At 40.8% G+C, this 12,216-nt stretch overlaps 1 long non-coding RNA gene across 1 annotated transcript in view; it reads left to right on the top strand.

Moving 5' to 3' along the window:
- The window catches only part of LOC141797280 (uncharacterized), a 103,854-nt gene extending 94,386 nt beyond the window's left edge, over window positions 1–9,468 (top strand). Inside the window, exon 5 of the long non-coding RNA XR_012599028.1 lies at window positions 9,151–9,468. This is a non-coding gene — a long non-coding RNA (uncharacterized LOC141797280). The remainder of the gene's footprint in view (window positions 1–9,150) is intronic.
- Window positions 9,469–12,216: the final 2,748 nt, after the last annotated feature.

The raw sequence follows: 12,216 nt of genomic DNA, 5'->3' as shown, positions 1-12,216 counted from the left end.
GATTACACACTCAGCACTAAGCACATCAATTAATATCAAGAAACCCCCAGCAGGAGAGTCCCACTTATAACAAAGTCTTTATGATTTAATATGTGCACTGTGTTTTACTTTGTACAATGTGTAATGGATAACTCTGCTTTGATTGATTGATTGAACTCTGTGACTCTCATCACTCCCATACGGGGTTTAAAATGTCAGTAATGCCAATTAAACACCTGGATGTCACCACAAAATAAAGTTTAACAAGCACATAAAGCAACAAAATATCTCAGATCAGCTTTAAAAAATTTTTTTTCAAGATGTAAACCCTTTATTAATGTTAATTTTTTTGTTTAATTCCATAGTCTCTCGAATGTACTCTAAGCTTAACAAGAGTTGTTGCACTTGAGCCAAGGACTCATATATGAGGCCTGATTTTCAACACTTGTAGGTTGACATGGCTCTGAAGATAAAAAGTAGGAGACGAGTTTGACTGTTTTATTGTGTCTGTCTTCTACAAGACCCAAATATCATCTTTAAATTCAAGAGCTATCAGGTGCCACTTTATCCCGAAAGTGACTGCCATCCAGTTTAACTCAAAAATCCTGCCAAGAGGCCTGATGAAGTTCCAAGGTACTGGGCGTTTTGCCTTCAAAGATTGTACAAGAGAAAGGAAGAGCAGTGCAACCTGTGCTGAAAGGTTAAAGAGACGATAGGAACTAACGGATCTGCTAACAGACATCTATCCAGAATGAATCCAATACAGGTGGAAAACAAAAACTACTTGGACTAATACTCTGATTGAGAGCAGGTGGGTTGTGTGTATTTTTTAGTGTAGTGCAGGCCTGCAGTGATCCCATTGCTGCAGCACTGATAGGTGCATCTCCCATCAAGAGAGGCACAATAGGCTTAGATGGATCAACAAGAATCTGATGATATCAGAGCAAAACTTGTTTTCTACACATCCTAAAGGGCTTTTATAGTCATTTAAGGTAGCTTGGAGGGAGATAGCAGTCCCCCTTATAAATTTACACAGTGTAGACTTGTACTCTGGCTCAGCTAACAGACAGAGCTTGGCGTCAACACTACTTCTTCTTTATGGACTCACACTTCATGGACCCACTCAACCCAGACTTGAACACTAAGAACGCAATACTGACCACATCTAGGAGATGCAAAGGGACACTTTGGGGACATCATTACTTCAGGCAATATAAGGGCGAGCACTGTTGTATTGAATATCAGCACTGCTGTTATTTGATGTTTGCTAATAATCCACATCAACCATTTGGTTTGCTCTGCCATCATACCCAGTTCCACAACTTGACTGGACTGTTGCCAAATACAAACTGTATCCCCAAACACATTATTCACTTAGTGTACATAAACACACTGCAATAGACCAGCCATATTTTATTATGAACATTAATATTCTTTTATTTCATCACACAAAAAACAGAAGTTGGTTGGTTTTTGCTCAACTGTTATCTGAGGTAGTGATAAGTGATCAATTAAAAAAAAGATTGTGCTCATTATGATTGATTATTTTTCTTTAATCAACAGTATGTAAAATAACTGAAGTGATACTTATGGCTATAATTCCCAGGGTTTTTTTTACTCTTTATTAACACTCATTGAATTTCTCTCACCCAATCAGATTACTTCATTAGTCCTGATCTAATTTTCCATTTGCAAGAAATGGAAAATATTCATTGCATCCCCCTGCTAGACCAATGGGTCGCACAGATTTTATATCGAGATGTTTAGCATAAACACAACACAAAAAAAGCTACAAAAAGAGTCAATATAGAGTTAAAATAATTCAACACCTGTATAGACCTAGATTAAAATTGCTTAGGCCAACCTTGAAAACCAAAAATATCAATGCATAAAAACTGTAAACACAAAAATACCATTATCTCCATTTTTTCAGCCAGAACTGTAGGTTTTTTTTAAGTTATCCATTATAATCAATCAAATGTGCTAGATTCAAACAACAACTCAGGTCTGCAGACCTCAACTCACAAAGTATGTTAGACTATCATTTTGTGGCTAAGTTGGTACAGATACACACTAATAACACAAAGGGTGTTTTTAATCAGGAACATAGAACTCTGTACCTGCTGTCCTCACTCAGAGAAGGTGCTCTGCCCACTAATGACCTAGAACTGCACATGGAGCTTTATACAGAGCTTGTAAATGTCTCTATTCAAGTTTAGTGAATAGTCTTTGACAGTGTTTTACACAGATGCAGGTTGTCAGCATTCATTCTTTAAGGCTACAGTAGTTAAGATTATTGATATGTCTAATCCTCCTCTCTCTCTCTCTCTTTGTGTGTGTGTGTGTGTGTGTGTGTGTGTGTGTGTGTGTGTGTGTGTGTGTGTGTGTGTGTGTGTCTGTGTCTGTGTCTGTCTTGTGGGAGGTGGCGCATATGTCAGTAAGGTTTGGTTTTGATGTGCCTCTGTGTTCTGCTGTCACTGCGGAACTGGATTGGGTTTGCAGGTTATAGGTTATCAGATACTCACAGACACAAAATGCACACACAAACACACTCACAAAAGGCATACACACAAAATACCCACCACACACATAAACATGAAACACATGCGCACACTTCTTGGCGCTTGTAAACCTGACCATGCCTGACAGCTCTATCTGCCAGTTCACCATCACCTCCTTTTTTCTTCTTCTGTGTACCTGGATGTGTGTGTGTGTGTGTGTGTGTGTGTGTGTGTGTGTGTGTGTGTGTGTGTGTGTGTGTGTGTGTGTGTGTGTGTGTGTGTGTGTGTGTGTGTGTGTGTGTGCGTGCGCGTGCGTGTGTGTGTGTGTGAATCAGTTACAGCTTAACCTGATAGATGTCTTGCAATTTTCCCGTTCCTTTTGGAAATAACTTAATGAGACATTGGTTGACTCATGATTCAATGCTCCTTGCCAAATTTCCACATTTCCAAGTCTTAATGAGATCAAAACAAATTTGATGACTTAACAGGGACTCAAAAACAACTTCAGTCTTCACTTCTTTTTACCCCCCACACCAACACTTCCGGGGTTTAACGACACACCCCACCTCAGCCCTGTCACTTGCATGTGTGTTAACCGATCTTTCTTGATGAGTCCTGTTCACTTGAATAAATTTGTCATAGAATATAGAATGTCATCAAAAGTTTAAAACTACTTTTTCAAGTAGTTTTTTCAGTTAAGGTCTCTGGTGTCTCATTACAAACTAAATCCATAATAAGAATTTCTGTTGGTCTGTCATGAAACTGGAGACGTTACATCACATCACAGATACCTTCATGATCAATCTTATTCTCTTGTTGTATTTCTTTGAGAATGGAAAACATGTGAAAAGCTAGAAGGTTCACAGACCTCGTTTAAACACTCAAGTTTTATTTTATAAAACATTTCTGACACTCTTAAACCTTTTTTCACTGAGATCGGAAAATTCATTTTATCGCACTGCCAAACACTTCCCCATGTATTCATTGACTTTGAAGCAAACTTATTTAGTGAGAAAATCAAACCCAAAATCCTAGTTTTTCCCAGTTGTATGTAAAAGTTATAGCTTCCTGTTGCATCATGTTATACCCCCTGACAGTGTTTGACTTATCTGGTATCTTTGGAAACTTCCCCTGCTTTACTGGAATACAAAATGAGATCCTGTGTGCTTTACTAAAGCTTGGCTGCACAGGATGCATTTTTAAGGATGGACGCTTTGAAACGCCCGTGGAGCTGAGAAGGTTAATACATTTTATGAGAGTGGTGCTTTGGCTTGGCAGATGTGCAGTGTTCAGTGGTTTGCTGTGCCTGGCGCCCTCCACCTGAGTCTGGGTAGGACTCAAACCCACAACTTACTCAGCTCTTAGCCTGCTCTTTGAGGCTGCCAGACAGGGAGTATGAACTCCTGAAAGGATGCTGACCCACACACATGCAGACATTAATACACATTTCTGAATCAGAATGACTTAATACCCAAATTCAGTAGAAAAAAGGGAAAAACATACCATTATTGAACCTTTTAGAAAAAAAAAAACAGATTTTGATACAAAGTGAAACAATGTGTTGCCATATGATTGCATGAAAAATAGTAGGAGAATGACACAGCACAGCAGAATACAATACCACACAACAGGATACGACACTATACAATTAATACAAAACATGGCGAAACAACAGGATACTACACAAAAAGACACAACTTGAAATGACACTATATGACATGATATGGCCTGATAGGACACCAAACAAAAAACAACATGATATAATCTGGTCCAATATGTCACATTGGCCCTGATAACTGTAAATTTAAATTACTTTAATTTAGGGCTGCAATAAACAATGATTTTCGTAATCGATTACTCTAAAGTTTACATTTATGATTAATTGATGAATCAGAAAAAAAAGAAAATGAATGGCATGAATGTTTTGTCACTTAAAGAATCAACAGTATGGGCAAAATAATAAAATTTTAATTGTTATGTGATCAGTTTAAAAACAACAAAAAGGCATAAGGGCAAATAAATAAAAATGTGTCCTCAAACTTTTCACCTTTTCACCAAAATTTTACACAGCCCTAGTTTCCAAACAAATGTGCATATTTTTCAGCAAATTTCTGAACAGGTGAGCACTTAAGGTCTTGAGCACCCAAGGTTTTTCTATACCCCTGCTACTTTTAGCATTTGATTTCTGCTTTCAATATTATCATGCATTTACACATATTTCATATTTTTCTTCTCAGACAATATTTTCTTGTTCTTTAAAGGTTTCCCCCCTCCCTTTAAATATTTTTTTGTATTTTTTGTATTTTTTGTATTATTATTATTTTTTTTGACGGCATGGGGTCTGCTCTGATCAGCTAATTTCTGTCATTGTTGTTTCACCACATCCAATGATTACACTTAAGGAGCATCTCTATTCAATTATTCCTGTGTCATTTAAGTTTTTATGCTAAAGTTTTTACAAAAAAAAGCAAAAGAAACACCTTTGGCATGCTCTTTTTCACTCATAAGATTATTTATAACTTATTTGAAAGCTGATCAGCTGTTATAGACCGACTGTGGGTGGCTGGTGTTCCTGTGTGTAAAATCTGCACATAGTAGCAGTTTACAGCCATGTGGACAAGAGGGGTGACAAAGAGTGTGAACGTGTGTGCATATATGAATGGAGTGAAAGTGTGTGTGTGTGTGTGTGTGTGTGTGTGTGTGTGTGTGTGTGTGTGTGTGTGTGTGTGTGTGTGTGTGTGTGTGTGTGTGTGTGTGTGTGTGTGTGTGTGTGTGTGTGTCAGTGAGTGAGACAGGCCAGAGGTCCAGAATGGTAGAATGCAGTATTCAGGGCAGATTAAATGAGGGTTTTGTTCAGTTTGCTCCAGATGTTGAGTCTATGTGTTTTATTTTTACATTCTTGGCCTGTGGCCCGTATATATTTTGGATTGGGGCAGGGAGTATATAATATCAGTGGAAAATGCTGCGGTCTGGTACCTTTTAAATAACATTTCCTCCTTTTTCTGCTGCTGTCCTGTTTTTCTTTCCATGTTGTCTTTTATTCGGGAATGAGCTTTGAGAGGTGATGTTTAGAAAAGCGCTGAAATGAGACCGGGTTCAGGGAATCACTAGAGACCCCTACACACACTTCAGACAGACAGATACACACACATACACACTTGTGCAGAGGAACCATGCACACATGCTGCTGGTGCTGACTTCAAACAGTGGGTAAAGAGGAAGAAGTTGAGGTCTTAAATGAGAAGGTCAGCCTGGCGGTCTTGTGTCTTGGGGTGGCCCAGCTTGTGCTGTAGGTAGCGGGAAATGTTGTCGTGCTAATAGTTGGCTCTTTTCCCTCGGTCAGTGGAAGAAATTATACCAAAGGTGCTCAGGGACTAACATTTTGGACTTCCCTTTCCTCCATTTCTGATTTATTTCAGAACAAATCTGGGCCGAAGTGGGCTAAAATCTGCACTAGAGCAGTTAATGGAGTTGTAAAGCTGGGGTAGGCTCCAGGGAAATATAACCACAGGGCTTAAAACCTTCTCTCTCCCTCTCTCTTAGTCTGTCTTCATGTGTGTCTCTGCCTCTCTCCATGTCCTGTGGTGGGCCCACTCCTGTTTAAAAAGCCACAGTCAGAGGGGAACGTTAGATCTCTCACATCTACCCTCATGGTGGGCCTTGTCATCACCAATCCTGTGTGTGTGTGCACTACGGTGTAAATGCGTGGATTTATTCACGGAAAAAGCATGTGGTATGATCTGTCAGTATGGGCGCAGGTCACGATAAGATAAGTCTTTTTCTGTGACAAAAAGATGTTACCTTAACCTCTATCAGCTGGTTGTGACTGCTCCACTCAATCGATCTGTTGACTGTTGAACTACCAGCTTCTTTTAAGACAGTTTAGAGGTCATTTAATTAAGTATCTTGTTGGAGGTTGATACCTAGACCAGTTTAAGGGGCTGTTTACACGACAACAGTTTTAGGGTGAAATGTAAAAGTTTTGTAGCGTTTTGGCCTTGCATTTACACGGAAACAGCGTTTTGGCCGACCTAAAATGCAAACTTTTGAAAATGGCCTCCACTTTTTCTGAAGCACTGCTGACATTGTTGCTGTGTAATCAGTAAGCCTGCGTTTTCAGTGGAAACGCTGATGTCACACTCCGCTTCGTGCGAGTGCATACAACAGGACAACAGTACCGTTGTTACGATCGTCGCAGACTACCATGTTGTGCTTATGCTGCTCAATCTGCTGACTATCTTTCAACAAAATGTGCATCTGTTGCTCCACTTCTGCACTTAGTATTCCCCAAAACACCAGATGATCAGCTAAACTTAAATTCGGTGGAGATCTTAAAAAGAGGCTTCTGGACAAGACAGTTATGGCGTCAACTACAGGCCTGGCGTACTTACTACAGCGTTTTCAGTCCCTCTACGTTTCTGTGTAAATGCAGATTGTTTTCACTGTGTTGAAGCATTTTGGGATGAAACCTTGCCGTGTAAACGGGGCCTTAGTTGCAGAATCAGAGACTAGTACTGAAGTTGGCAGATCAGAGACCCAGACCATTACACTTTTGGTATCAGAGGCCCATGTTGGTGCCATCAATATAAGGAGCAGATACTACAAACAAAACACCAACACCAGTATCAACACTGGCATGGGCACCAGTCATCTCTGAATCCTGCAATAGCCTCATTGCAATCTCAAGTGAGGTATTTTGTTGAAGTGGTAAGAGGTAGAGGGATTTAAGAGGTGCTACCAGCATGATTGGTTCCCTCTTAGCCCAGGTTGCTCCCTCATCCATTGTCCTGCTTCTTCCCCAGAGGTTTTGTGAAAGTAAGGACAACAGAGTTATCAAAATTGTGCTGTGGTTAAGCAATGGCCAGCCCCTAGAAGACAAGAGTGTTTTGAGGAGAAAAGAAGAGCTACTCTCAACTTTTCTGTAGGGGAGGGGGATGAATGAGTGTTGTTGAATAGGAAAGGGGAGAGGTGCTGCGGCACTCTTTAGACAGAGACGGCAATGGGAGGGTGGCGAGGTCAAAGGTCAGTGAGAAGGAGGGGAAAGGGGGCGCTGAGTCAGAGGGTGCGCAGGACATGTAGTGAAAGATGAGTGAGCGAGAAAGAGACACAGCATCTGGATAGAGAGCTTGTTTCTCAGCCAAGCTGCATTTGTTTAGTCTGAAAGACAAGAGTGTAGGGGAGCAGGGGGAGGGGGAGAAAAATGTAAGGCCAAGAGAATAAAAGCAGTTCAATAACAGAGAAAAAGGGGAGAGCAGGTGTGAATGTGTGTGAGTCTTTGTTCCCGCATAACGTGCCTGGGCTACATGACTCTCTGTTGGAGGGTTGTTTTTGTTGAATTTTAGCAGTCTGGACCTTGGTCTGAACTTGAAAGGTGTCATTTTTTTATTTCATCGCTGTGATCTGGAATGTGACCATTTTTTACACTTGACTTTAAAACCAAGTTCATGATTATGGTCAAAGCAGTTTTGCAATTCATTTTGATATTCAATTTTCCTAACTTGACTGATTTGATGGTAGAAACAAAGAAGATTTACCCTACTCATAGAACGCATGTTTATTTCACGATGTTAACCCCCCAACCAGTAATATGATTACACAAGGGGGCACCTGTCCATCTGCTGCTCTTATCAGTGTAATTAGTGTACAGGCACAGTAAGGGTCCATATTAACACTAATTATCCTGATAAACAAAATCTACAGAAGAAAAAAAAAGAACCTTGTTTTTTAAAAATAACCTTCTAATGCTTGGGTGTTTGTGTGTGTCTCACCTCTCTCCTCCCCCGCTTCACCAGATTCAGGCCTCAGGGGAGGTCAGCTCCTCTTGACCTCTGCGTTCCACAGCAGGGCCACACACACACACACACACACACACACACACACACACACACACACACACACACACACACACACACACACACACACACACACACACACACACACAAACAAACACCCAAACACTTTACTTTACACAAAAACTCTGCGTACACACATGCAGAGACACACAGGCAGAATTTTGAGGGAATTCAGGCACGTATGTTAGCGTATCACTCTTAAACTTATTGAGGCACACATAGAGAACCAAGGCTGAGGGAAAAGGTTGACACACACACAGAGGATAGAAATTAAATTCTTTTCTCCGGCGAAAGAGAAGAGGAAAGAGTTTTGTTTTTGGAACAGCAGCAAGCCAAGAAAAAGAGAACGTGAGAGGAGAACATGTATCCGACATGCAGTCATCCAGACAGAGGCCAGTGTTTTCACCTTTCAGTGTTTCCCAAAGACTTCTTTTTGGAGAAAACACAGATAAAGCTTTGTTTAGCTGGAATTTGGTTTTGTGCTCCATGAGAATTCCCCTTCCCCTCTCTTCCTGACCTCTGACCTTACACAAAAAGCACATACACATACATTCATAAGTGGGGATTTCTAGGATATACAGTATACAACATTATAGGCAGTCTGACAGCAGTCTGGGCTCGGCTCCAGCCAGTCTGGGTGTTTACCTGTATCTGTGTATAGAAGTATAGACATCTGTCAGTCCATGTGTGTGAGTAAATTAGACCCTAGATACAGGTTGACATGCTTAACAGCCAATATCTGAAGGTGGCTGCGGCTGTAGACCTTCTGACAAGAGTAAAGTGAGTGTGTGTGTTTTTTTTTTTTTATTTCATGTCAGTCTATACAGGTCCATGACCTGTGAACCGGTGTCTTGTCGGTGACCTCATCAAAGAGAGACGAGAAAACAAGCATTCTGCTTGAGGACAGCAGCCATTCATCACTCCATCTCTGTCCCCTTTTGGAGCCTTGTGTCTGTGGTAAGGAGAAATCAATGTCTTAAAAGGATTTCAAGAGACACAAAGATGCAGACACAAAGAGCACAGTCTGTCGCACACGCGCCCACACTCTGGCATGACGAAGTACAAAGAGAGAGAATCTATGCGTGGCGCTACTTCATGAGTTTGCTGTGAGGCTGGAGCCATTGTTTGTACTCGGAGTACTTGACCTTGCGATGAAAGAGATGGAACAATTTTGCAGTGCTGCATTTAGAAACTCAAAAATGGGATGTTCTCATTGAACCCACTGAAAGTTGTTTGTGACTTTGGGAGTTTTTTTTTTAATTTATTTTTTTCCTCTAAAATATCAAATTCATAAGTATATACATAATGTAAAACCATTGCAGCATTATACAGCGGCTAAATATAGCCAGCTTTGACTCTTCTTTCTGTTTGGTGCCTTAAGGATCACTAAGATATTCTTAAAGAATGGTGCAGCCAGAATGTGAGTTTGTTTTTCTGAGTGGCACTATTTTTAATTAACCGTTTTGTAAGTTAGAGCTGTTATTTAAAGGAGCTGATATCAAACTAACTTTGCAAGAGCCAGACTGTAGATTTTTTGCAAAAGCTGAGAGAAAGCCTGTTTGTCCTCAGTGTTTCCATGTGAGTAAAACAGCTGCAGAACACAAGTGCAAGGACAAGTTCAGTGTCTGTTTTGTCTCCTGTGGCACCTTGTCCTCAATTGTTGTAAACCACAGTCTGTTTGGTAGTAATACAAACAAGTGTATTACTGCTGCTGTGGTTTTAGTCATCCTTTGTAAAACATTGGTCAAAACTCAGATGTGTGGACTTGAAACTGTGTGTACGTGTGCACAGATTTTGTTCTTCTTGCTCTGTATTACTGTAAGTTTTACAACAATCCACTGGTTTCTTTTATTAACGTGCCACTGATCATTTCTAGAGATTTGCCCTCGCACTGTTTGCTTGTTCACACAAGTCCCAAACTTCCATGAATATAGCTTGGCTCATTCTCTATGAAAATTTACCACAGGGCTGGAAGGGAAAGGCAGAGTTAAAAAGTTGGTGTCTTTGCAAAAAAAATCAGGAGTGTCTAGGAGTGTTTTTCATGTGTGAACAGCTGAAGAGGAATAAATCTGCAAAGGGAGGTCAGGTTTGATACCTGGGTCACACGAAAGAACTGATTTACACCTGGGTGGTTGTGGCTCACCGGAAAAGTCATGGTCGCTCAATTGGAAGGTCAGAGGTTTGATAGCAGCTGCTGAAGTCACTTGCAAAAGTATCTCTGAGTGAGACATCGAACACCAAATAGCTACTGCTGCTGGTCAGGGGTGTGTGAATGTGTTTAAATGAGATGAGCTTATACTATTGGTGCAGTCTCTGCCATCAGTGTGAGGATGTGCTGTGGAGTGGTGAATGGGGCTCGCAGTATCAAAGCACTTTAAGTGATCTGAAAGACTAGAAAGCACTATAGAAGAGCATTTACCTCTGTCAATCTTTTGCCACTGAAGTTTGTGCACTATGAGTAGCAAAAAGTGGCAAAAAGCTACTTTTGAGTTACAGCATTGTCTGACTTAGCAGAACTGACCACCTCAATTTTGGAGTCCTTGGACTGTATGCACATTCAGTCATTAAACAAATGGGACCAGTAGTCCTAACGTACTACAATGAAACAGCCCGTTTGGCTGCAGCGTTAGTCGCATGCACAACTGCAAATAAGCTGCCAGCTGCCTAATTGCACCATGAAAGCACCGCAGATGCAGATTACGTCATTTCAGGGGAACCTCCTGGAAAACACCATCTAACAAACTGGGATTGCACATACCTACCACTCATGAACAGCAATAACCCTGGCAAGGAGTAATGACAGATGATCAAGAAAAACTATTTTCAGAGGGAAAAAAATGAGATTCGATAACAGCTGTTATCAGCTAGTCAATCAGACAGCAAACACAGAGTAAGGGTAAGTCTGGCGATCTTGAACAGATTCAGTGATGATGGGTTTTTCAAGTGTAGAGTAGAAAAACTCATAAATAAAGTAAGCAATAAAGCTGCTTTGCAGAACAAGCACCACAGCAATGCCCATGTAACTCCATGAATAACTCTACAAGCAGTTTCTGAACTCCAACATTTCACCACACACATCTTGGAAGGACCCGAACGCATAAAAGTGAAGAGCAAAGCAAACTTGTTACTGACAGCAGTGAGCCTCGTTGATTTGAAACTTCAATTGCTTCCCTTATCTCAACTGTTAATGGAAAAATGTTGTGTCTCCTAAATCTAAATTTGCTGTAAGCATTCACCTTCCACAAAAGTTGATGGGTGCATATCTCCAGTTACCAATTTGTTTTTTAGCAAGCTGGTCTTTTCCGCTCAGGTGTTGTCACAATGACATGTGCTAACAGGGCTAGCAATTTGCATGATGCCAGACCGCGCTATTTTCTCCTTGTGCTTTGAGCTCACATGGTAAAGCATCAAACTACTTCTTCTGTGGCATTTAAGTTTAACGCACATTAACTTCACGTTTTTGTCACAGTTCTTCCAGGTATCACTTTTGACTGACATGTCACAGGTGTAGCAGCTGCTTCTGCATTTGTTATGCTTTTGCTCTGGTGTAGTGACATGTTCCCATAGAGTCGCTGTAGCTGTGGTAAAACAGTTGTTTTTGCTGAAATCTGTCTCAGTGTGCTTCAGCCGTTGCCAGAGAAGCCATAAGTTGGTATCCTTTGATAATTTTGCTACCTAGAATAGTCAGTTAGGCATTGACAAAAATCTTGGTAACATGTGTAATGCTGTACCGCATATGTTCAAAGTATGTCGCCAAAAGCAGCGCTTGCACAGGTTTGCAAATAAATAACAAAATATTATCCAAATAGTGGGGTCAATGGCGAGTATTCGAGTACTCGATTTCCCGTACCCATCAACCTGTGACATAATCTTGCGTCCTACAC

This window comes from Halichoeres trimaculatus, unplaced genomic scaffold (genome assembly GCF_033239565.1).
Source record: "Halichoeres trimaculatus isolate MK-OKI-2021-1 unplaced genomic scaffold, fHalTri1.1 fHalTri1_scaffold_1, whole genome shotgun sequence".
Taxonomy (NCBI): domain Eukaryota; kingdom Metazoa; phylum Chordata; class Actinopteri; order Labriformes; family Labridae; genus Halichoeres; species Halichoeres trimaculatus.
Note: the sequence above shows the minus strand (reverse complement) of the source record. Positions and strands in the feature narration are given on the sequence as shown.